Below are 24,432 nucleotides of genomic sequence, written 5' to 3' on the forward strand. Positions count from 1 at the left end.
TGCCACTGAAAGAGTGTATGGCCAAAGACATGACTTCTGTTGTATGGTTTTGTGTAGTCGAAGATTATTTTTGCCCCATTCAGCTGTAGTTTCGTTTTAACCCTTGGATTACATTTTACTGATGGAAAACCAAGATCATATTACTAAAAACTTTACAAAACATGTATTTCCTTTTAATTGACATTGGTCTCTCTAGCCACATTTGAGCAGTTGTATTTTAAACTTGGCTGGAGTTAATTAAGGTTACACTTCACCTGCAGGCCTGTCCTTACCATTGACATGGGTTTTCACCTGAACTAAGAATATTATTATTTTTTTTTAAACACACCAAAGACCAACAATTCCATTTGCATACTGATTATCATTTATTATGACCTTTTAAAAACAAACATGTATGTAAACATATATTTTCAAACAATACAAAAGCAGATTTGAACATTGTGTGTACATAATCACAACAATATATGAATTGCAAAGCACAGAACATTGAAGAAAAAGTGAAAAAGTGCATAACGTTTAAGGAATTATGACTAACTTCTGAAAAGAGAACATATGGCAGAAGTTAGTTTGAACAATACCAATTGTGCATTCTGTGGACAAAGTTTTTTTTATACATTTGAAATATTACACATACAGTTTTGAATACATAAAATAGTCATGATATTTTTGGTTGAAAATACATAAGAAAACTTTGAGTCTCTGCTCCTCTGGAGTTCTCATTCGAACGGCTTCACAATTTTCATTGAAACGGCTTCACAATTTTCATTGAAATATAGTTCTAGAATAAAGAAAAATAGCAATTAGGCAAACAATAACATCAAAAACGTAGGCTATCGGTTTGTTATTTCCTTAATGGGAATTTTATTTAACACAATCTGACCCTCTATCCTCCTCCTGCTTGTTCTTACCGGTAAAGAGTATAACAGGATTCCGATGAAGAGCAGCACTAGGATCAGCAGGATCAGTCCAATGAACATACACTTGAATTTGCGACACAAAATAAACTTCATGGTCTTACAGGGGTTTGTGAACCAGAAGAAGGACGTGTCTGGACGGCTGTTGAAAGAGGAAACAGAGTTTAATATGGTATGTACAATTTTGAAGGTAAACATTTCTGATATGCCTATGAAAAGGGTGAATCTACACAGACCAGTGGAAGTCCTTACTTAGGGAAGTCAAGCTTTGGGTTCATGTTGGGTTCATCCCTGCCCTTCCCAGCAGGCTTCCCATCCACCTCATTCTCAGCCACAATTTCAAGAGTCATCTCGACCTTCCCCTACACAAGATGTTAATTCAGATTTATTCCACACAATGTTTCATATATGCCTCTGATTAGCAATTTAGTAATCTACTGCAGACCCCCTAAAACCAGGTTGATTTATAGTCTTAGTTTTGCCATTGTTAAAATTGATGACCGCTAAGCTGTACTCACACCAAGGACTTCCTTCCCATCCTGTTCAATGACACAGGGCCACCAGCCTCTGACAGACTGCTGAGCGAACAGCGAGTTGGTCAGGTCTGATTTGTGTGGCTCTGCATCCAACATCACCTCCATCATACCCAGACTGCACTTCTCTGGAGTCTTGGCAGGAGGAGTTAGGTTACACAGATCCAGCTCTACTGTGCCTATAAAATGAGCAGAACAACAGCACAGAACTGTGTTAATAGCAGAATTGATGAGCTGAAGCAACATGAAAATTTTTGGTTGAAAGAAAGTATTGTATGGTAATTCATAGTGCTAGGAGGTGTCTCACCCAGGTAATCATCTAATGAGAACTTGTCATTATCCCAAATTTGAACAATCAACTTGGGGGGTATCCTGAACTCTGTTTTGTCTAGACTCCAGAAGTGTTCCTGTTTAAGATAAGCAAAATAAAAAGGCAAAATTGTTGCCAATGAAATGCATCTCAATTTTATCTTACTACACTATTACGTTTGTAATATTTTTGTCAAGCCTCAACACACCTTCTTGGAGACCAGACATAGCTGTTCAGCGGGCAGGTATTCAAAGCCAAAGATGAACCTCCAGTTGAAGTTGCCGTCTCCGTCCAGAGACCTGTAGTGGACGTCAGTCTTCTGCTTGTCCTCCTCCATACCTGGCATCCAACTGAAAAGACAAACTGACTGGTTAAATCATTTAGGTTGTGATGTGCCATTGTAGTAGTTAGATCATAATATATTTTCAACAGATAATTGATCAACACTAAACTCTATCCTCCAGATTCCTGCTTACAAGCAAAAACAGGAAGTACCAGTGACGAGATCAATACGGAAGTGGTCTGATGAAGCGGATGCTAAACTACAGCACTGTTGTTTCGCTAGCACAGACTGGAATATGTTTTCCGGAATTCATCTGATAACATTGACAAGTTTACCACAGTCACTGGCTTCATTAATGTACATATCCCAACCAGAAGCCATGGGTTACAGGCAACAGCCACACTAAGCTAAAGGCTTGAGCTGCCGCTTTCAAGGGGTGGGACACTAATCCGGACGCTTATAAGAAATCCCGCTACAACCTTCGACGAGCCATCAAACAGGCAAAGCATCAATACAGGACTACGATCGAATCCTACTACTCCAGCTGACGCTGGTCGGATGTGGTAAGGCTTGCAGAATATCACAGATTACAAAGGGAAATCCAGCCGCAAGCTGCCCAGTGACGGATGCCTACCAGACAAGCTAAATGCCTTCTATGCTTGCTGTTCCGGACGACTGATCAGTCTTCATAGCCAATGTGAGTAAGACCTTTAAACAGCTTAACATTTACAAGGCTGCAGGGCCAGAAGGATTACCAGGATGCATACTCCGAGCATGCACTGACCAGCTGGCAAGTGTCTTCACTGGCATTTTCAACATCTCCCTGACCCAGTCTGTAATACCTACAGATTTCAAGCAGATCACCATAGTAAATAAATGACTACCGCCCTTGTAGCACTCATCTGTAGCCATTAAATGCTTTGAATGGCTGGTCATGGCTCACAACACCATCATTCCAGAAACTCTGGATCCACAACAATTTTCACACTGCCCCAACAGATCCACAGATGTCGCAATCTCTACTGCACTCAACATTGCCCTCTCCCAGGTAGACAAAAGGAAAACCTATGTGAGAATGCTGCTCATTGACTACAGCGCTGCATTTTTGGTAAGCATTTCAATGTTAATCTACATTTGATTGATTGATACCCTTTGACGTAGATATCGCTCATGTGCTCCCCAGTGATGCTGGTTTCATCCAGAATGACATCAGTGGTGTTCCAAACAACAGCTCGAAGAAAATACCTAAATGGAGACATGTCTTAATGAATTCCGTTTATAGACTAGATTACTTTGAAATACCAAATTGAGAAACAATTCTTACTTTTTGGCCTTGCGTGGTGCAATGTCAAAGGGTGGTCCAGGAAGGCCCATGCTTTTGGGGTAAACATCCACCCACATTTGAAGACGGCCCTATACAGTGAGTAAAAGTAAAGTTAGTCTCAGATACATGGAAAGCAGTAGTAGACATATTAAAGAGGAAGACAACATGGACAGTGACCTGAGAGAGTTGGGGCTGGAAGCTGCTGAACAGTGTCCTGGTCTCCACATGCTCTGGCACCAATCCTTGAGTTCTGAGCACATGCAGAGGGAGACGTTCGTTGGCAGGGCCCAAGTGCTGGTGGATCTCGTTGTTAGCCTCTAAATGTAGATGGTAAAAGTGGGTTACCTCAAGTCACATAAAGGCTCTACTCAGGTCACACAAAACAATCTAAAATGAACGTTAAGAAAAACGGCATTTACAAACAAAAACTGGTCATGAATTACCAAATTGAGCCAGGGTGTACTGTTCCCCATTGAATGACAGTGTGTTGCCATTGTCTTCTGTCATGGGTGGAGGGACACCTTTGAGGCGGGCCAGGTTCTGAAGGATCTGAGAGGGCTTCAGCTGGTCGCGCCATTGGTTGATTCCAGAGCTGTTTCAGGGAGATCAACACAGCAAATAAGTTCTTAATTGACCTGCCTAGTAAAATAAAATGTAAGTAAAAGACTATCTGTAGCTATACAACAGAAGGCAAGGGGCATTTTGTATTGAACTCTCACATTACGATTTACAGTAGGAAAAAGTATCCTCACATGCAGTATGTCTGAGGCAGGCCACAGTAGGAGCCGAAGCGCGACAAGAAACGGTTCTCCAGGTCAATCACCGTCTCGCCCACTTTCTCATCCCGACTCAGCAGATCATAGTCATACACAGAGATCTTCAGGTCTTTGTCTTCAGGCAAGAAACATGTCATCTCAAACATTCTGTAAAAAAAAAGGTTTAGTATAAGTGTAATGTACTATATTAGCCATAAGATCGAGGGTAAGTAAATATCTCAATTAAAATGTGCGATTTTTACCTTCCAAACACAGGGTTGGTGGTATTTGGTAAGTAGTTATCTCGGTCCTCAATTGACTTTTTCCCCAGGGCAATCTTCATATAAGGATCACACTGTAAAGGAAAGGCAAATTGAGAAAACATGTTGCAACATTGAAGCATTTCAATGTAGTATGCATAAAATTGAAGAGGGCAGCAACACAGCAATGGACAATGCAAGAGCTTTGGATTCTAAGGTTATATCTTCATTTTGGGATAAACAGTTGGACATAAGGTTCACTACCTATAGTGCCTTCAGAAAGTATTCACTCCCCTTTACTTTTTCCACATTTTGTTGTGTGTAGGCCAGAGATGATTCAGGCAGAAACACACACAACCCAATAACATCAAAGTGGTATTATGGTCTTGAGAAATTTTTGCAAATGAATAAAAAAATTAAAAGCTAAAATGTCTGGTCAGTAAGTGAATACCTTTATGGCAAGCCTAAATAAGTTCAGGAGTAAATATTTGCAGGGACTCACTCTGTGCAAGAAGTGTTGAACATGATTTTTGAATGACTACCTCATCTCTGTACCCCAACATACAGATAAATTGTAAGTTCCCTCAGTCGAGCAGTGAATTTCAAACACAGATTTAACCAAAGACCAGGAAGGTTTTCTAATGCCTCGCAAAAGGGCACCTATTGGTAGATGGGTAAAACTTGTTTTAAAGACACTTAATATCCCTTTGAGCATGGTGAAGTTATGAATTACATTTTGGATGGTGTATCAATACACCCAGTCACTACAAAGACAGGCATCCTTCCTAACTCAGTTGCCGAAGAGGCAAGAAACCACTCAGGGATTTCATAATGAGGCCAATGGTGACTAAACCGTGGCTGTGATAGGAGAAAACTGAGGATGGTTCAAGAACATTGTAGTTACTCCACAATACTAATCAAAACGAGTGAAAAGAATGCCTGTAAAAATAAAAAAATGCATTCTGTTTTCAAAAAGTGGCAAAGAAATGAACTTTGTCGAATAGAAGCCGTTATGTTTGGACCAAATCCAATACAACACAATGAGTACCACTCTTCATATTGTTAAGCATGGTGGTGGCTGCATCATGTTATGGGTATGCTGGTCATCAGCAAGGACTACAGAGTTGTTTATTTGAATACCACTAAGCACATGCAAAATCCTAGAGGAAAACCTGGTTCAGTCTGCTTTCCACCAGGCACATACAACTTTCAGCAGGACAATAACCTAAAACACAAGGCCAAATATACACACGTTGCTTACCAAGAGAACATTGAATGTTCCCGAGTGGCCTAGTTACAGTTGACTTAAATCTGCTTGAAAATCTAAGGCAGAACTTGAAAATGGCTATCTAGCCATGGTCAACAACCAATTTGACAGAGCTTGAAGAATTGTGAAAATAAATGGGCAAATGTTGCACAATCCAGGTGGGCACATCTTAGAGACTTACCTAGAAAAGACTCACAGCTGTAGTGGCTGCCAAAGCTTACTAACATGCATTTACTCAGGGGTATGAATACTTATGCAAATGATATTTCTGCATTTAATTTAATACATTCGCACACATTTCTAAAAACATGTTTTCACTTAGGGGGTAGTGTGTGAAGATGGGTGAGAATTATACTTTTTTTAAAATCCATTTTGAATTCAGGCTGCAACAACAAAATGTGGAATAAGTCAAAATACCCCAATTCATGTTGTAAAGTTACAAATAATATGAGATGAATATTGCTCACGCCATTCGATGTCAAACCAATATGGGTTTAGAACTTTAAAGCCAATCATCTCAGAATCACATTTTTACAGATGTAATCTTATAACTCCAAGGTCACATCAGGACTCGCCTGGCCGTTGTTATCCTTGGGTTGCAGGTCGATGCCTCGGACCACATAGATCCTGACCAGGCACTCCTGAGGCCCGCTTTTAGGCAGCTCACGGAACTGGCGAGGAGGAAGAGCAACACCCGGGTCGTCTGATAGAGGGTACACCTTAAAAGAGCCCTGAAAAAACAAAATCAGCCATCACTGACAGGTAGCAATGCATCAACTCCGCCACTAGAATGCAGCAATAGCCTGATTAGTGACTCATACATTCCATCCATTTGTATAACTGAGCCAATGTGGCATGTTATGCATGAGACATGTAAGTGTAGGTATTTTGTGACAACGGTGAGCAACCGCTGTTCCACCTTGAATTCTCCAACGACAGATGGATCGTCATCCCCATCTTCATTCTTGCCTCTTTTCAGTTTGAAGGTCCTGCAGAAATCAGTGAGTTGTTTGAACTCAGGAATCTCTTCCAGTTCGTTATCATACACCTGAAAACAGAGGATATACAATTATATTTGAGTCTGGGGGGGGGGGAAACTATTCCAATGAATCAGTGCAGCTACTTCAGATGTATTCTGTGTGAGATGTCAAGGCTTCACCTTCAAAGTGTCATATCCTTTCTGAAGGTAAGGACGGCACTTCTCCTGATCTCCAATGGAAGCGTAGAATTTACTCCACCAATCAACGGTCTCCTTCTCCTAATGTGAAAAAGCAAAGTTAATATCAAATTCAAGTCTGTACATCAGTGTGATAGAGAGCTGTGCGTAGAAGTGTTCATATCTTACCTTCTCTGCAAGCTTTAAGGAAGGAGAATGGGATGAAAGGAAAGATAAGTAAACAAGGTGTCAAGTCAATATCAGTCATTCGTATGCCAGCTAGTGAATCAGTGTCACATGCATGATCAATCTGGTAGATTCTATAAGATCTGCTGTAGCATTAAGGGGGAAAAAACCCAGCTTATTTATTTGATTCATTGATCACCAAATGTGATCCAATGGCACGATTGGACATTGTTTGAATGCACGAGCTACGATTGTCTAGAAGGTTGATCATTGATTACAATAGAAGTGGTATAATTTGCAGTTCTGTCATTTTAAATAATTGTAAAACAATTTAAATATGATCACCTGATCAGCAATATCCATTGGATTATAGGAATGAGTAGGCAAGATGTGAGAATGCAAAATCAAAAGAATAGTTTCAATAAGGGTTTCTTTTTTTTGTTGCTCAGTTCTAAATACGGGACACAGATGTCCTGTTTTATTAGATTAAACTCAAACTTAATCTTTTGTAATTTTTTAAACAGGTTCAAAGTTCAATTTAATTTTGTTTACTTCTTTGGATGAATCACATTTTGACTCTGCTCATACTCCTTCCGCAGCAGTCATTTCATCGCTCTCTATATAAACATGGATCACCGTTGAGATTTGAGAAAGGCAACCTCAACCCTGCAGTGTCATTGTCCAGCCTATAGAGTTAAACTATAGATGACCATACATACAAGATGAGAAGTAGGTGGCGGCCATTTTGATGACTGATGCTGATATACTCTACACAAACTGCAAGTCAAAGCATCAACGTGAAATTCGGACACTTATTAGATAGAATAAATCTTACAAGCTCTGAGTGTAATGTCCAACAAAATATGGCGAATGAGGGATTTCCCCTTCAAATGCCAGAGTATACCCGAGTTTCAAGCAGAGGCCTCCCGTCTTCCATGTCAATTCTGATGTCCCGAGGAGAAGCGGCCATCAGAGCCACTAAAAAAGTCGAGACAATTTCTTATGTACATCTCATATGTTGGAAAACCATTTCAATCTCAACATAGGGTGGTAGAATGCACGTGTAGTAAGTGTATGATAGAGACAACAGTTACCTTTGGATGACATGGATGACTTCTGGATGATGTAAGGGTCGCAGCGAAACTCCTCCAGAGTGTCTATGGTACACTGTCCAACCACTGGCTTCCTGCCAAATGGCCTGTGGTCGATCACCTTCAGCACGATGGGAGGGGTGTACATCTCCTCTTTGGGAAGGAGCTGAGGATAAAGACGACAACTTTGACATCGATCCCCTGAGTGAGGAATGAGAGGATGCCTACACTGGCAACATTTTACAAACAAACAAAAAACACACAAGTGCCTGAGATCCAAAGCAAGCAGCTCTTACCACTTTGAGGAAGAGGACAGATCCAGGAAAGTTGGGGCTCTTCTTCATGTTCTTGATGACAGCAGACTGAACCACCTCTCCTCCACACTCCACCACCAGGCTAGGGGAGGACACCGTGGCCAACTGGTAGGTCTTCATGTTGCGCAAGCCCCAGGCCAGAATCTGGCACACACACACAGCATACATAGTGGGAAACTGCAGGTAAACTTCCCATTTCTGTGGTAATGTTATGACTGAAGTATTGTAGTTTTACCTCAATGGCCATGAGTTGCACCACAGGCCGTATCCCCTGAGGCACCATGTACAGATTCTCTGCCCTCTTGGGAGGAACCAGAGGGAGGTCCATCCCAATCCCCTGGAGACAAGAGTACACACAATACACATAACCCTCTTCCTATAAGCCTACCCCACTAACCAATACTGCTCCACATCCTACTCTGGTACTACACCTTATCCGTCAGGATGAGCTCAGCAGCCACAAGCACCTCCCCAGCCCGCCTGCCCTTGTGTGTGATGGGAGACCACAGCAGTTGAGGGGTCTGGTCCATGCCTGGGTTCAGTTTCACCAGGGGGACACACGTGCTCCGACCCAGCAGCTCATGTTTCCCCTGGGGCAGAGTGTAACATGTTAACCAACTACAGCCAGGATGAAAATCAGTCAATTAAGGGACTGTGTTGATAACCTGAGTAACTGACGGGACTTTGATCACACTCACTACTTGGTCATTGTCATAGAACTCCAGCACCACATCGGGGGGATAGCGGGCGATGTTCTGGGGGTCCCCGTAGATCTCCATGTTATGGAAGATCAGAGTCTGGTCCCACGTGGGGTTCAGAGTAGCCTTCATGGTCTCGGTGGTTTGACTCATGTGCAGGAAAGACACATGGGCATATGGATCTAGGAGGAGATCGAACACATTGTGTGTTATTTTCATAATATCTCACGTGTCAACTGCCACCAAATCAAGAGGATTTTTGACAGGGAGATGTGCAGACCCGAGAAGCTGTCTTTGTCCATGGCAACAAGGTTCCTGGCCTGGTAAATGTAGATGCGGAGGTGGTAGACGTGCGACCCTGCAAGAAGAAAAAAAAAACACCCACGGTTAAGGCCAGTATCAGACAGAGAGAAATTCATGCCAACTATGTATAACTAAAGCACTCACTGTCAAATGAACAGGAAACAGTTGGAGTATTGGCACCAAAGGGTTTGGACGCACCAACCGTCTCATCTTTTCTCTTCTCATCTGTATCAACCCCCTGCAAAGACAAATCAAGAATCCCTCAGAATGAGTCACTCAACAGGGATGGACAACTGCTGGACAAGTGTCGTCATGCCAGGGAGAAGAGAAAACCAACAGAAGCTGCAGGCCATGAGGACCAGAGTTGCTCACCAGTGCCCCCTCCAGTTTGAAAATGGCGGATGCCCCTAGGCGGTCGGCGGGGGCCATCTTCCTCCTCCAGCGTCGGCGTCGGATTGTGTCGGTGGAACGCACCTTCCTGTGGAACTTCCAGCCAATCAGAGAGGAGAACTCCCAGCCCTCCGGGTCTCCTTGGTCTCGCTTCTGAAAAGGCAGGGGAATATATTAGACACCCACAACATTTAATTACAGTTTCCTATTGGCACAGTGCGCACGGACCTCAGTGGTTGTACCAGCAGCGGATCTCTTCCTGGGCCTGACCACTCTCCTTCTTCTGTGGACGTGGTACATCTTCTCTGCTGGCACCCATGACTTGGGCTTTTCATCTGGAGGGATGGTGATTCCATACTCCCAACCTGCATTCAAATAAAAACCTTAGAAATTCATACACAATGCTTGAAAATACTACAGGTCATTTCTACAGTAGTAGACATTACAAATTCCAATTTCAAGTCAAGTCCTCCACTGCAAGGTCAAGCAGTGTGTGAAAGCAGACCTTTCTCATCCACAGCCCTGTTGTCATCCACAGCCCACTCAGCCTCCCAGCTCCAGCCTGCAGGACACTCCATCTCCCCTGGGTTCTGGGTCTTCTCCCCATTCTGCAAACACAACGAACAACACCTCAGTTACCTGAACACCGTTGTGCGTTTTGGTCTGTGTTGTTGTGTGTTCCCTAACCACGTCAGCGTAGGGCTCAGCAGCAGGCTTCCACTCTCCGCCAGGGAAGCGAGTCTCGTTCTGGAAGACTTCATCTATGAATTCAGTGTGTCCCGCATCTGCCTCTGTCAACAGACTTGTACAGACACAAAGAGATATTATTACACAGACTTAAAACCTGCTCAAAAAGACCTGGTACAAACAATACTCCTCACTAATGGGTGGTTGATTGAATGAGAAATGAAAACAACCAAAGAACTGGCAGCTGGGTCATGTTCATTAGGCACCAAAGGGAAGAAAAGAACAAGAAACAGGGAGGGCCTACCTAGACTTATCCAATATGAAAAATATATATTTTCTGTTTCAAAACGGCATGCCCTGTCTGCTGAACATGACTGATTTCATTTGATTGTGATAAAGGAGAGCAGATTACAAATATTCTACCACTGTATAAAACATAAGTCTTACCCCTTCTCTGGGTCGATGAACCATTCTCCCTCCCACTCCCAGCCTCGCGGGGGCATGAAGTACTCCTGTTTCAGCTTCAGTTTGCCAGTCACATCAGAGTATTTGTGGCGTAAACCCAGACCCGTAGTTCCCCACTTTCCCAGCATGTAGGCCTGATTCTCATACTGCCAAAGGGGGAAGGAAACAAACACTTGATATAACACTCTCCACCATTTCTATTAAGTTCAACACTCAAAAAAAGGGAGTCATTTTCATAGAACCATACCAATTCAGCAAACACACTGAACGTCCCCTCAGAGAAAGTGTTGAACTTCTTCTCGTGTGCAGACAGGCCAAGCCACACGTTGACTCTGATCTGGACTGGAACCTTCAGCCCCTTGTTTTTATCCATAGGGTACTGCATGAGGATAGTCCTGGTCCTGCCGCAGAACTGTCCACAGGCCTGTTCGCTGTAGGTGGAGTAGAGGAGCTGGTGGGCTGGGATACGGCTGTACGCCACTCTCGTCTCCCCCCTCAGCATCCAGATGATCACGTCAGGCATGCTGTTCTGGGGCTGGAGAGGGACACATGTAAACACACAATGTCAATTACATCCCCAGTCAATACAGCCCTACCACTACCTTCAAGGGTAATTTAGAGGGAATTTTACATGGAAACACGCAGTAAAAGTCAAACATTTGGACACCTACTGATTCAAAGTGTTTTTCCCTTTAATATTTTTTTACAAGTTTCTAAATTATAGACAACAAAACTATGAAATAACACGTATGGAATCATATAGTAAACAAAAAACAGATAATCTGTGAAAAGAGTGCACCTACTTTGTAGAATATAAAATATAAACAAATCAAGCTAACACTTTTTTGGTTACTACATGATTCCATAGTTTGTCTTCACTACTATTCTGCAATGTAGAAAATAGTAAAAAATAAAGAAAAACCCTTGAATGAGTAGGTGTCCAAACATTTGGCTGGTACTGTACTTAAAATGTGAAGAGCCTATAGCCCCAATTTTCAGCCATTATAAAAAAATAAAAAAAAATTGGTGATTATTGATAGCATTTTACCAAAAGTATATCATGCCCAGACTAACAGCTTGACCTCTGACCTACCTCATCAGCAAGCTGCTTCAGTTTGTCTAGCCAGCCCTCGATGTCCACCAGGGTGTCCTTGATGTCGGCGGGCTCGTCTCTCATACGGTCGGCCCCCTCCATGATGGTCTGCAGGGCGTTGTCCGCAGCTTCTTGATCTGGATGTCCAGGGCAGTCAGGTTGGATTGGCCCTCCAGGTCTGGAACTTTGAAACTGGTATGATGGGGATTGGGTTAGATACAAATACTGAGTTAATAGTCATCTTCGCCGTGTTTGAGCTAGATCAGCAAGGATTTATTCTTTGAAAACCAAACAGATTATCCCAATGTTTACCAGATAAACCCATTAAAAACAAGGAAGCATTTACCGGTCAAGATCGTCGATCAGCTGATTCACCAGCCTCAGCCAGATCTCTGCCAGACAGTTGTCAGAAGCTTTAGCCAAGATGGCCGTCTTCATTGCAGTGATGTTAGATTGCTGAAAGGAGCAATAGACTCAAATTTGACATTGCATTCATACATTCTATGAATAATAGAATACCATTTACATTTTAGTCATTTAGCAGACGCTCCTATCCAGAGCGACTTACAGTAGTGTGCATACATTTTCATACTATGAATAAAATCTGCCATGGCAAAAAAAACAATAATTAACACATTATCTTACCAGGCGTTCAGATATGTACAGAATGATGTTGACTGCATCCAAACGGTGACTGATGTCCTCCCAGAATGATGTGATGACAACCACTGGCTTTGTGTCAGCCCAGGGCAGGTAATAGTAGTGGTTACCTGTTTAAAATAAACTAAATGAGTCCAATTCACATACTCTTGTAGAGGTACCAATTACAAGATGAGTTTCATTTCTAAGGTGGCTTGGTCCTTTACCATCAAACACAGCACAGCTGTACTGGGTAGTGGAGGACAGTGGTTTACAGGTGGTGTCCAGTTTGTTGCCATAGTTGCCGATGCTGACCTCAAACTGGATTGGTTCGCCAGGCTCCTGGAGCATGCTGGCACTGTGGAACACGGCACACAGACAGTACTTCCTCCTACGCTGGTATTTCTGATCAGAAAATAAAAGGTTTATTATTTGACTTACATTTCAAATAACTGTATTATTCAAAGATGTAGCATGCATTTTGTTTTTCTTTGGCCATAACCACCAAAACAGGACATACCTATAGGAGAAAAGGGTAAGGTAAAATTGATTAAGAACCAATGGGAGGACAGGTTACAGTACCTGGGCCACCAAGATGTCATCACTAGGGATCACATCCACAGTCTTGTCAGGTTTGCCTTCCAGTTTAGTCGAGAGCTCAACCAGGATTCGTCCTCGATAGGCCACCCCTTCACCCTGTCAAAAAAGAAAAAAGTATAGATAATTTCAATGTAGAGATCGGTCAACATCTCAAAGCTTAGAGATGTATTCAATTCCCTTGCAGGACCTACCTTGCCATAGTTCAGCTCTTCATAAGGGTCAGGAAGCCCAGTAAACTCTCTGGGACTCCCATACAGGTTGACATAGCAAGGCCCAAAGGCTGGCAGAAAACCCACCTCAGACTCCCCAGTCTTCCCTGTGGAGGAAATAGCATTTTTTTTTTTTACTAATGTGTCTAAATAATGAGCTGCACAAAGCTGTGGAGTTAGTTCTGCGTGTCAGAAGCTGATGTCTGGGATGGAGAACAATTAGCACAGCAGTAGCAAATCTAGGGCATCTGCTCTGTTCCCCCCCCCCCTTTAGAGTGTTGGGTTACACAAAGAATCTCAGCCTCACACAGCAACTTAGAAATGCAACACATGCAGCAAATGAGCTTTCTCTCCATCTTTGGCAAACAAAAGGAGCACAGGCAACTGACAGCACAAACAAAGCATGCAAATGATATTAAAGTCACAAAATTCCATAACTGAATATGAAGGGTTAGACAGGAAGCAAAATTGTTTGCTGTAACCTTTTGAGTACCAAGGAAGGACAACTTTGAAATGACATGTGATCACTACACTCAAATATCATGCTATCGTACTCAAAGGGCTACAGAAATGAATTGACCGGGCACAACTCTTAGCAGTCACAGTCACAAAGTAACTGCAGTGCAGTAATCATTGTCTGGGGTCAAATTCAATCCATTCTAAAATTCTTTGAAACGTCGTGCTGGGCTATAATCTGAGGAATTGACTAATGTGATGTATACAGTACTGCAAACTGCAGTATCCTTGACATGACGTGTTTGTGGTACCGGGCCAAATAAGATTTTTGCACTGGATGGTACTTTAATAATTCATCACATCTATTGAACCCTCACGTGATTGAGAGAACCCATATCCCGCATGTTCGTCTAGACAAAGAGAGAGAAAAAAGCACGTTCTGTACATTGGACAATTACAATAGAATAGAGCTGAATAGAGTAGACCTGTTCATTTAACAACCAAAGTGAATGGACATAATGTAAATTAGACAACTACAATGGCATAGAAATCATATACTTGAGCTATAGATGGTGAAAGAGAAATAGTGGGGCGTAGTGGAATAGACGTCAATTGAACCATACCTTCAATTTCACCACCAGAGGACGCTATCTTGCCCAGATTCAAGTAGGTGGTGCCAATTGAGTCATTCCGAGTCAAGCGATCCCTGCATAAGAAGTGCAATATCACAACATGACATTATCCACCGTCAACTTCACTGTCATGACATTTAGAGGACACACGGTTAGAAGACACGGTTTTCCTAACCTTTGACTTTCCTGATTTTCCACCATTCCCACTAGCAACAGACTAAGGCTACAGTGGTGTTTCCCTGCCAACAGAATCCCAGCCTGGAACAGGGAGTGGCGGTTGACTGACTCATACTATAGTACGGCCAAGTTCCTCCCAGGCCAAATAACAACTGACTGACCACACTCTGGAGACGCCATTACACAGCATACAGGCAGGGAGCAGAGAGAGAGCACAAGGGAGGCACTCTAAGAGGGCTGACTATACACTACTTCCTGGCCCTATTTGTGCAGAAACTCGGGACCTTAGAAAGTATGCATCTGAATACGGTTCTAAAACAGTGAGGTAGGTCAGAACAAAACTGACAAGAGCGCAAATTAAGTGCTTTAAAAATGGATACATTAGTGTTCAGTAGAGAAGATACTGTTGACTTACCAATCAAATATGGTCAGTTTGATTTGTTCACACATGGAAGGGAACTGCAGAAAGATTTTGTGAAATCATTGTTTTGAGTCACAATTTACCAAAGCAGAAATCCAGTGCACAAGTGTTTTTTTGTTTTTTACCTTAACCTGAAGATTCAGCATTTGGTTCCATTCTGGGTTGGCATTCTTCTCAATGACTTGGGTGCACAGCTACAACAAACATTCACATATCAACTTCACAGCACAACCATTTCCATAATAAACAAATCCTCCCCATGATGAGTTGTGTAGAGGAGTGAGAGTACCTTTTTGCCAGCGAAGCGGGCCTCTACAAAAGGGTCTACTAGATTCTTCTTGTTCCCATCCCCTCCAAACATATCCTTCACTGACTGGGCAAAGGCATCATCCACTATGAAAAAAATAACAAAAAAAACATACTGGTTAAGTTTGTTTTGAGAGGAAAGTATATACCACATCAATCCGAATCTCACATAGTTTCGAGAGATACACTTTTCTAAATTAATAGCTAGCACAGATGCACACCCCATCTTAAGCGTAGAGAGCAATGACTTAGAAGTCAGTGCTGAAGAACCTTAAAGCATAACAAATCAACAACAGCAGCAGGACGTGATCGCTACGACATTAGATATAGGAGTGGTGTACTCTGGGGAATGTCCTCAGCCCGGAACACTTTGAGAGACAGGGTGACCCATCGCAGAGTGACCCCCGCTGGCATCAGCAGGTTACTCTCTATGTCATCCTGGTCATCGCTAACGTCCCTCTTCTCGACCTGCGGAAGTCAAACACACTGGTGTCACACTTTGCTATGATAGGGACATACGTTATTTTCATGTAAATCTGACGGGGGGGCATATCATATGTCTTCCTGGGGCATGTACATCCATACATTATTTTTTATTTTTTTAATTGCAGCGCCAGCCACGATTTAGCAGTAGCGGTGCGCCGATGTTAAATGCATATATAGGGGAAACACTGAGGAACTGTGGGAGGTAAACCCAAACTAAAGGTTGTATTACTGAACACATTACTGTACCGGTGGTTCGTCTCCCATCCCGACTATGAACATGCTGACTTTGAGGTATCCCCTGGCCCCCGAGCTGTAGTCATCAGGGTCATTCAGAAGGAGCCACTTCCTCATCACGGAGTGATCTGAGAGACAGACGGGCACAATATTTACCTCCATAGACGGGTTGTCTGACAACAGCACATAAATGATGCACGTATCGATGAGTTTTTATGATTCTGAACATTCAGACAGCTAGCAACAATGACAAGCTTATGCCATGTGGAGAATCATAGATGGCTCATCAGCTAGTTGTATCTTGTTATTGATACCATGTCTTGTTTAGAGGTGTTTTGACTGATGTCTATACTAATATGGCTCAAATTTGCTAGCTAGACAACCAACAACTGTAACAATGAATTTAATATATATACACACACACATTTGAACAATGAGCACTTATGTTTCCAATAAACATTGAGACTGCAAATACAGAGAGTCACCTCCATAAACATACCTGGTCCGTCATAAATAAAGCCAATAGCAACCTGTGGGAACCAAAAGATGGGAAATACCTCAGACTGATAAAATACATCAATCGAGTAATGGATTGTAAAGTTGGGACTCCTTGGTGTCCTTAGTCCTTGAATGTTTTAATAAGAGGTGGAGGGGAAAGGAGGAGTACCTTGAAGTCCCCCATGAGACTGTCAGCTCTCAGAGAGAAGGAGTCGTACACCTACAGAAGGAGAGCACTTAATTCAAGCGAGAATGAAATGCTATACAACTCATAGTAACTGAATGTTCACCAGTTAGTGCCAAAATGACCAACATTGAGTTCAACTTACCCGAAAGCTGATAGATTGATCGAATAGGTCTAATGGTAACATGTTGACATTGTAAAAGAACATCTGTAAAGAGAAAGGAATCGGCATTGTTTAATGATAAAAGCAAAGCCACATAAACCTTCAGGACAAATGTACTGCAGTCATTTCTCAATTTGATAAGCACACATGGAATCAATATGGCTGCCTTTACCTCATCAAAGAAGGGATTGTTTCCCCTCCTTATCCTTGTTCTGTGAGTCTGTCCACAAACATTGACCTTAACAACAGGTTTGATGTTATTCCCAGGGAGCTGTCGCCCCTCTATGATCCTGACACGGATCTGAGGGTAAGAGATGAGAATGAGAAAAAGGGAGTGAAAACAAATGTTACGCAGCATGACAGTTGTGTTTAGATATATGTTAGAACCGCTGTGGGAGAATTCACCTGAAAGTCCTGGGGTTTATTGGCCAGGGGACGGTTCTGTTTCCTGGTACTCCTGACCAGTCTTTGGTTAGGGTTCCCAGGCTGACCATTGGAGGAGACTCCCCCTGCACCGCCACTCTGTCCTCCATCAATAAAGTCCTCATCCCTCTCTTCACCACCACCTTCCACTGCAGACACACACATCAACCCGTCATCAGATTAAAAGTATATTCAACAGCACAAAGATTTTTTGCTGAAGTAACAGCTAATACAAGGATCCAAATAAACTCATAGGCCTTTCATAATCCTGCCACTTGACAGGAAAACAAAGCAAAAATACTAATAGCTCCATGATGTTTATTTCTTATTTGGATGATTAAGACAAGCATACCAGACAGCTCTTTTTTGCAATCAAAGTATTCATCCACAGAGCCGAGCAAACAAAAGTCCTCCATGATCCCAAAGACAAATGCTACCGTGGCACTACAGACCACATGACGTACCAGAATCACCAGCTGTGGCTCCTTCCTGTGGGTCATTTGACTTTGGAGCGGCATTGGCTGGAGGGTCATAGCGAATCAAAAGGCTTACCGTGGCCTGGGAGGGGAAAATTGGTGGAATCAATCAATCAATCAATCATCCCATTAAAACATGCTGGTATCAAAATTCAGATTGGAAAATTGCACCAGAATTTTATGCTCATGTGGTTAAGATAATAACCGTTGAATAAAAAAATTGTATAATAGGGATTGAAAGGATTGCAGGGAAAACAGGTGTTTCAATTTGAGCTGATTGCATGATTGTTTTCCCCATATCCTTGGTAGCTGGTGAGTATTAACTAGTGAGGGGATTGCATTAATCTGGCCCATCGCTTGGGTAGGCGTAGTTTGCACTGGGTGGAAAGTGATTGCGTTTGTTTTGGAACCGGGGTGCCTCCGTAGCATAAGCTGGCTGCCCTGTTCTGGCCGCAGGTGAAGTCTGCTCAAAACAAAAGTGACATAGGTTAAGCACGTAGAGTAATGAGTAGGATTCTCTGTGTTCACACGCAAAAGTGATTGCTTTTGATTTTTTTTTAAACGCTTCATCTGCCTTCCCAATTGAAACTAATTAAAGCATATCATTTCATGAAACAGAGATGTTGTATGTTTCTGAACGATGGATCATGCTGCCTTGTTGACAACATAACCGAGCGGCGCAGATTGCTGTTCGATTTGAGCAGGGTGCGCCTCCCTCACCAGCTATGCCCCGTCACATGACCGGCCATAGACCGGTGTAGCCAGGGCCAGTTTAATCGATTCCCCTCAGTGAAAAACATACCCCAATAGCCTGCCCCTTTTCATTGACAAGAGCCACATCTTGAGATGGAGAGGATTTGACTTGACCAGTTGCAAGGTCTTTCAGTGAGATTTTTGCAGAGCCTAGAAACCTACAAAACAAGGGCAAACTTCAGATTCGGCTAGCTGTAAAAACAAATACAGCTTTCATACTATACAAAGGTGAGGGTTGAAATTACTTTTGATAATTAATATCAGATGCCTGTAAGAAATGAAAATACTGCAGCAATATCCTTATCAGTAGAGCACCGCCATGTTCTTCATGATGGCATTCGACATCCAATATTGATGGTGCGTTACCACCACCAGCTGGACGAGGTAGTCAACAAGAAAATAAAAAGACATTGCGGCAAAGGGGGGAAAACGACATCATACCAAATAGACACGTCAACAAACAAAACCCATCCCACTTATTCAATCACAGTCCATTCCAAAATACATCCCTACACAGGCTGAGGGGCCTGTGAGGGGCGAAACATTCACAGACAGGAATTTCTCGCAAGGCCTCGGCTGTGAAACAAAGACCCAAGAAACGTTCAGCTGCATTCACAATGATTTCAATTTTCTCTTAATTTTTCTCCACTTACAATGTACAGTTTATGACCATTGCAATAAATTATACAAAGTCCACCTTTTAAACATTGTTGGAATCGGCTAAACTTTGAATATTGAGATAATAAATTATAGAGACAAAGCCTTGATTAGAAAGAGTCTGTAACTAGCCAGAAGGCTTTGGAATGTGTTTGATGGAAAGGAAGACAGCGATGTGTTGATATAAGGAAGACAGATGGACATCTGTGGATTAGGTGAAGGAGGGGTTGAAGTCAGAAGGTGAGGGGTGAGGTCAGTTCCCCTTAAGGGAGTAATCAGGGTTAGTATCTAGTTACCTTCTTTCTCTTGGGCATAAACTAAGGATTGGAGAGAGGGAGTGTCTTAAGTAGGATGTATATAAACTGTGAAGTGAGAAATGTTTTGTTGTTTGATTACAGCTGTACAGAACCTTTGGGAATAATTCAACTTGGTTAAAGCTTCTCTAGTGTGCGTGGGTTATTTACTCTGAAAAATAAGAACCTAACAACATGTAACATTTCACGATCCCTCGCTTGATGAGAACCCTTAACTGGTCGTGGTGCCTCTACTACTATTGTTTTCTTCCCCGCCACTCGTTCCTTCCACTCTTCTCACCTCCTCCAGATAGGAGACACGCTGAACACACCTTGCTCTTGCCACCGCGGTCTCCTTCACCCTAACAGGGCACTCCAGGATTCCGGGTGCATGTTCGCCTCCACAATTGCAGCATTTCACTTCATCTGGCATACGATACTCTTCCCTTCCGCACACACGACCAAATGTTTTGCATTCATGACACTTAAGGGGCTTGTGCACAAAAGCTCTTGCAGGGTATCTCAGGAATCCTAACCGTATATGAGATGGGAGAGACTCTTCATCAAAGAACAGTAGTATGGATAAAGTCCATTCATTTTCTCCATCCACCATATACAGGCCAGTCGATGTGCATCAACCACTCCATCGATGTCTTCAGTTATGTCGTCGACCTTCACTTCTTGCGCCACCCCAGAAATAACCCCCTTGACATTCCACGCCTATATCTTTTTGAGGCTTAAAACATGCTTCTTCTTCTCCGCAGATACACACACGCAAAATTTTTTTGAAATAAGACAACTTCCTGTGACACTTTCCTCCAACACGTTCCAGATTTTCCATCGTGATGTTAAACGGATTGCCCAGGTAGCATAGATCCAACACCCTCACGCCGACTAAAAACTAATCTAGGGGTTTCCTAGTTTCCACCACAACTTTCCTTCTCTTGATGTGAGTTCTTCTTCGCCACTGTAACCCACTCATTTTCAATCTCTGTGCTATTATCTTCACCCGACTCACTAGCAGTTTCAAACAAAACCTCAGTTCACACCATCGTCTCGCGACAGTACATTGCTTGCTAGCTTTCGCTGTGGTCTGTGGGAATGAGTGGGCACTCGTGTGCTAAGTGATGACACCATGATCAAATACGATGATAGGACTTGCTGCACCACATCACCTACTGTATGTATGAACAAATTGTTACAACCCTTTCAAGGACTTGAACTTGTACCCTCCAAGCACGATTGATGTCTTTACAGAAAGGATACGATTAAACATCCTGGTGGCTATTGTTAATAATGTCATTGATCTTTTTACACTTTGCAATTTATCTTTACTGGTCACTCTGCTTATGGGGAATAGTACATTTCCCATGCAGTGTTCAGACTGATCTATTCTACATCTGGGAGGCTGAAACTTGAATTCTCTGGAGGTTGATACTCTTCTGGAATGCAGGATAATAAACCTGTGGATGTTTTTTTGGGGGGAGGGGTCATTTGAGGAATTCCTGCCCAAATCTAATAAGTCCAGAATCACAAGCTTAACATTTCTCTCCCAAGTTGCTAGGGTTACCAAGTATCATAACAGACCCTGGAAAACTATGTGAGAGAGTAGTCCCTATACTCTCCCACATCGTCAGTGTGTGTGTCAGATTAGGCTAACTCAATGGAAAGCTTTACTCACATCACATGGCCTGCACTGATGCATATAACTGACAAAACTGGAGCATCAGACATCCGATTTCAAATGTGCTGAGCTGCAGAATACTGTAGCTAATCTACATTACATACACAGGATTCACAGACATGATCATTTTACTGAATTAATCTCACTAAAACATTAACATTCTGTAAAGTATGTGTTGTCTTCATAACACACAAAGCTTTCATGATTTTAATTGGCAAACCGCGGAAAATCTTTCTGTGGTTACATCTCCAGATCGTTACCATATGTCTTTTCCTCTGTGAATGGAAAATACTAGACAGACACCACAACATTTTAACGTTGGTCTATACTTAGAGGCCTGGACCCTCCCAACTTTTTCATCCTACATGAATACAATCTTTCCCTATCAGCAAGTGCCATCCAGCTCATCCCAACAGAACAAACAGGGATTCATTCATTGTTGCCTGAGATGGATCACCTCTCCCACTCACTGCAAGGACGTCTGAGCATGGCAAGTAGGGTGTGGGCGCTACATGTTGAGCCAACAATGAGGTCTCCTGAAACAGTGGCTATGCTAACTTACTTTTCCATGAACATTATCCCTAGAATGCATTGTAGTACTCTCAGTAGATATTGGGAATTGAATCGTATGCCATGCTACAAGCCCTGATCTGTTTATGTCATTATGTAGCTCTGGTCAAACCGTTTCAAGACTGCAGTTGACCCTTTCCTTTTGGGGGTTAATTTGCAGGAGGTTGTTCTAACCTACAGTATACATTCATTAAAATTGAACCGATTAAGAGATCTTGTAGTAGTAGTAGAAGTCCTACCACCTCCTGTAATCACATTGCAGACTAGGCAGCTCTTTGCAACTTCATTTAGATGACGGCTCTGCTCTGTTTTAATGAGGTGGAGCAAACTGAGTTTCTCTCTCTCCTAACCCTCCCCTATTACAGCAGGGGTGTATTCATTACAAATGGAACGGTGAGGGACCTACCTGAATTTGTCCAATAGAAACTATTGTTTTAGTTGCAAAAAGGAACGTTGAGGTGTATGTGTGGGCCACTTACTTATCTTTCCCAATAGTTTCATAGTCTTTCACAATCACATCAATGTAAGATGAGGAATCAAGCGCAGAGCCCTTCAAATCAAACTGAAAGACCTGTAATCAAACATGACATGTATTAATTATCAAATCAGGGGCACTGCCAAGGTGTTTGAGATACACACAAATCATATTATTAAGCCTATTAGAGAGCAGGCAATGACAATATTATACAGAAGCCTACAATAGTACACTATCAGCGTTGTAGCTATTTTGAGCATATCTAGTCTTGCTTTGGCAATACAACTTTCCCAAGGACAAATACTCTGAACAGAAAGTACTTACTTCATTCCAAACTGGGTTTACTTCACTGTCAATTGATTTGGTTTTCTTCTTCTCATCTGAAAGTAACATTTGTTTTTTTCCCCACTTATTTCAGTCACATTTTACAGTTGCTAAGAAAGTATCCCATTCTTAGCAACTTGTACAGAGTAAAAGAATGTCAATTCAGTCAATAGAACTCAGGTAATATTGAATTGATACATTCATCAGTTGAGGTCCAATGAAAAGTTATTGCCTACTTCAAAGGACCACATCCTGATTTAACCAATCAATAGGTTACACCATCATCATTCTTCATCTCACAACCTTTGTTCTTTCTCAATGAATGCAACAAAAGAAAACGTTATGACATTTCTATGTGTAAGGTGATGGGAGTAGTCCAATAAAGCAGACCATCAGATTTGTGGATCAAAATACAGAAACATATTCTCTGGGACATAAAAAGTAAGAGCACTTCCTTACCTTTAAAAATAATAGATGCTACGGGATCCGGTGTACTTCCAAGTTTATTTTTAGGCAGACCTTTAGCAGATTCTACCACAACCCGCAACATTATGATCCTCACTAATAGGACTCAGTATTGTTCTGGAATTACTTTAAAAAACCGAATAGCGCGCAGCATCATCATCACCACCGCCACCCCATCACTAAAGTTAACAGCACCTATTTGAACCCGTGTTAAATTTAGGAAAATATCAAGGGTGGGTCAGAGAGGAATAGGCTAATCGAGAGGTTTCACTCTCGCCAAAATTGAGCCCAATGAGTTTCTAAACTTGTTGCCTGACTTTCCGCCTTTGAGGCAACGACTCCCATTGTTAGGACGGAGACATGAGCATCTCGTCATTATACCGATCTTTGGGTGGGTGGGGATTTGGGGGGAAGGGCAGTGTGCTGCCATCCTGTGTAAAGTGTTGACAGAGGAAAATATTGGCTCAGTGAAATAAGTAGGAAAATACTGTAAAAAAAAGTGCTAGTACTTAGCATGGCGCTATTAAAACAGGATATATAGGACAAAAATACATCTAGACTGAACAAATCGTATTTTTCCATTCATATTTGTCCGTTAATTTCTGTCCCATGACAAGTTAATTGGTGCTCTATTGTTATTGGACCGGTCAATAAAAGTACTCTGTCTCTATCTAGTGTTTTTTTTTTAAATATATTAACATGTCAACAAACAAAAGAGGAATAGTTACATACAAACAAGCATACATACAAACTATTTACATTGCCAGGAATCCTAAACAAACAAATCATATTCATTCATAATACAAGTTTTAATTGCCTTTTTGTTTTTCATTTGAGTTAAAGTAGTGCCATATTGTTTAAATTAATTTATAAAGTGGAAAAAGTTAGGTTTTGAATTAGACCATTTGCATTTGTGAATATGAAATGTACCTAATATTATTAGCAGTTTAATAAATATATTACATCTTTATCAATGTCAGAATGTCTGAAATAAATCATTATATCAAAACCATTCAATTGTCCAACCGATCCTATTTTTTTGTAATACAATTCTGTATGTCAATCCCAAAAATTATACTATAAATACAGGCAAAAAACAAATGCAAAATGGTCTCCTCCATTCCACAGAAATTACATTTATAGTCAATATTCAGCTTGAATCTTTCCAAAACATGTTTCGCAGGATAAATTTAATGTAATATTTAAAATTAAACTTCCTTTACTTTGTTATTGATACAATATTTGTTAGCAAATTTCCGTCGAATGGTGGTTGATTTT

The 24,432-nt window shown here is 41.9% G+C and overlaps 1 pseudogene; it reads right to left on the minus strand.

Annotated features, from left to right (window-relative positions):
• Positions 1-341: 341 nt before the first annotated feature.
• On the minus strand, positions 342-23,483 carry LOC115144027 (myoferlin-like; annotated as a pseudogene).
• Positions 23,484-24,432: the final 949 nt, after the last annotated feature.

This window comes from Oncorhynchus nerka, linkage group LG16, assembly GCF_034236695.1.
Source record: "Oncorhynchus nerka isolate Pitt River linkage group LG16, Oner_Uvic_2.0, whole genome shotgun sequence".
Lineage (NCBI taxonomy): Eukaryota > Metazoa > Chordata > Actinopteri > Salmoniformes > Salmonidae > Oncorhynchus > Oncorhynchus nerka.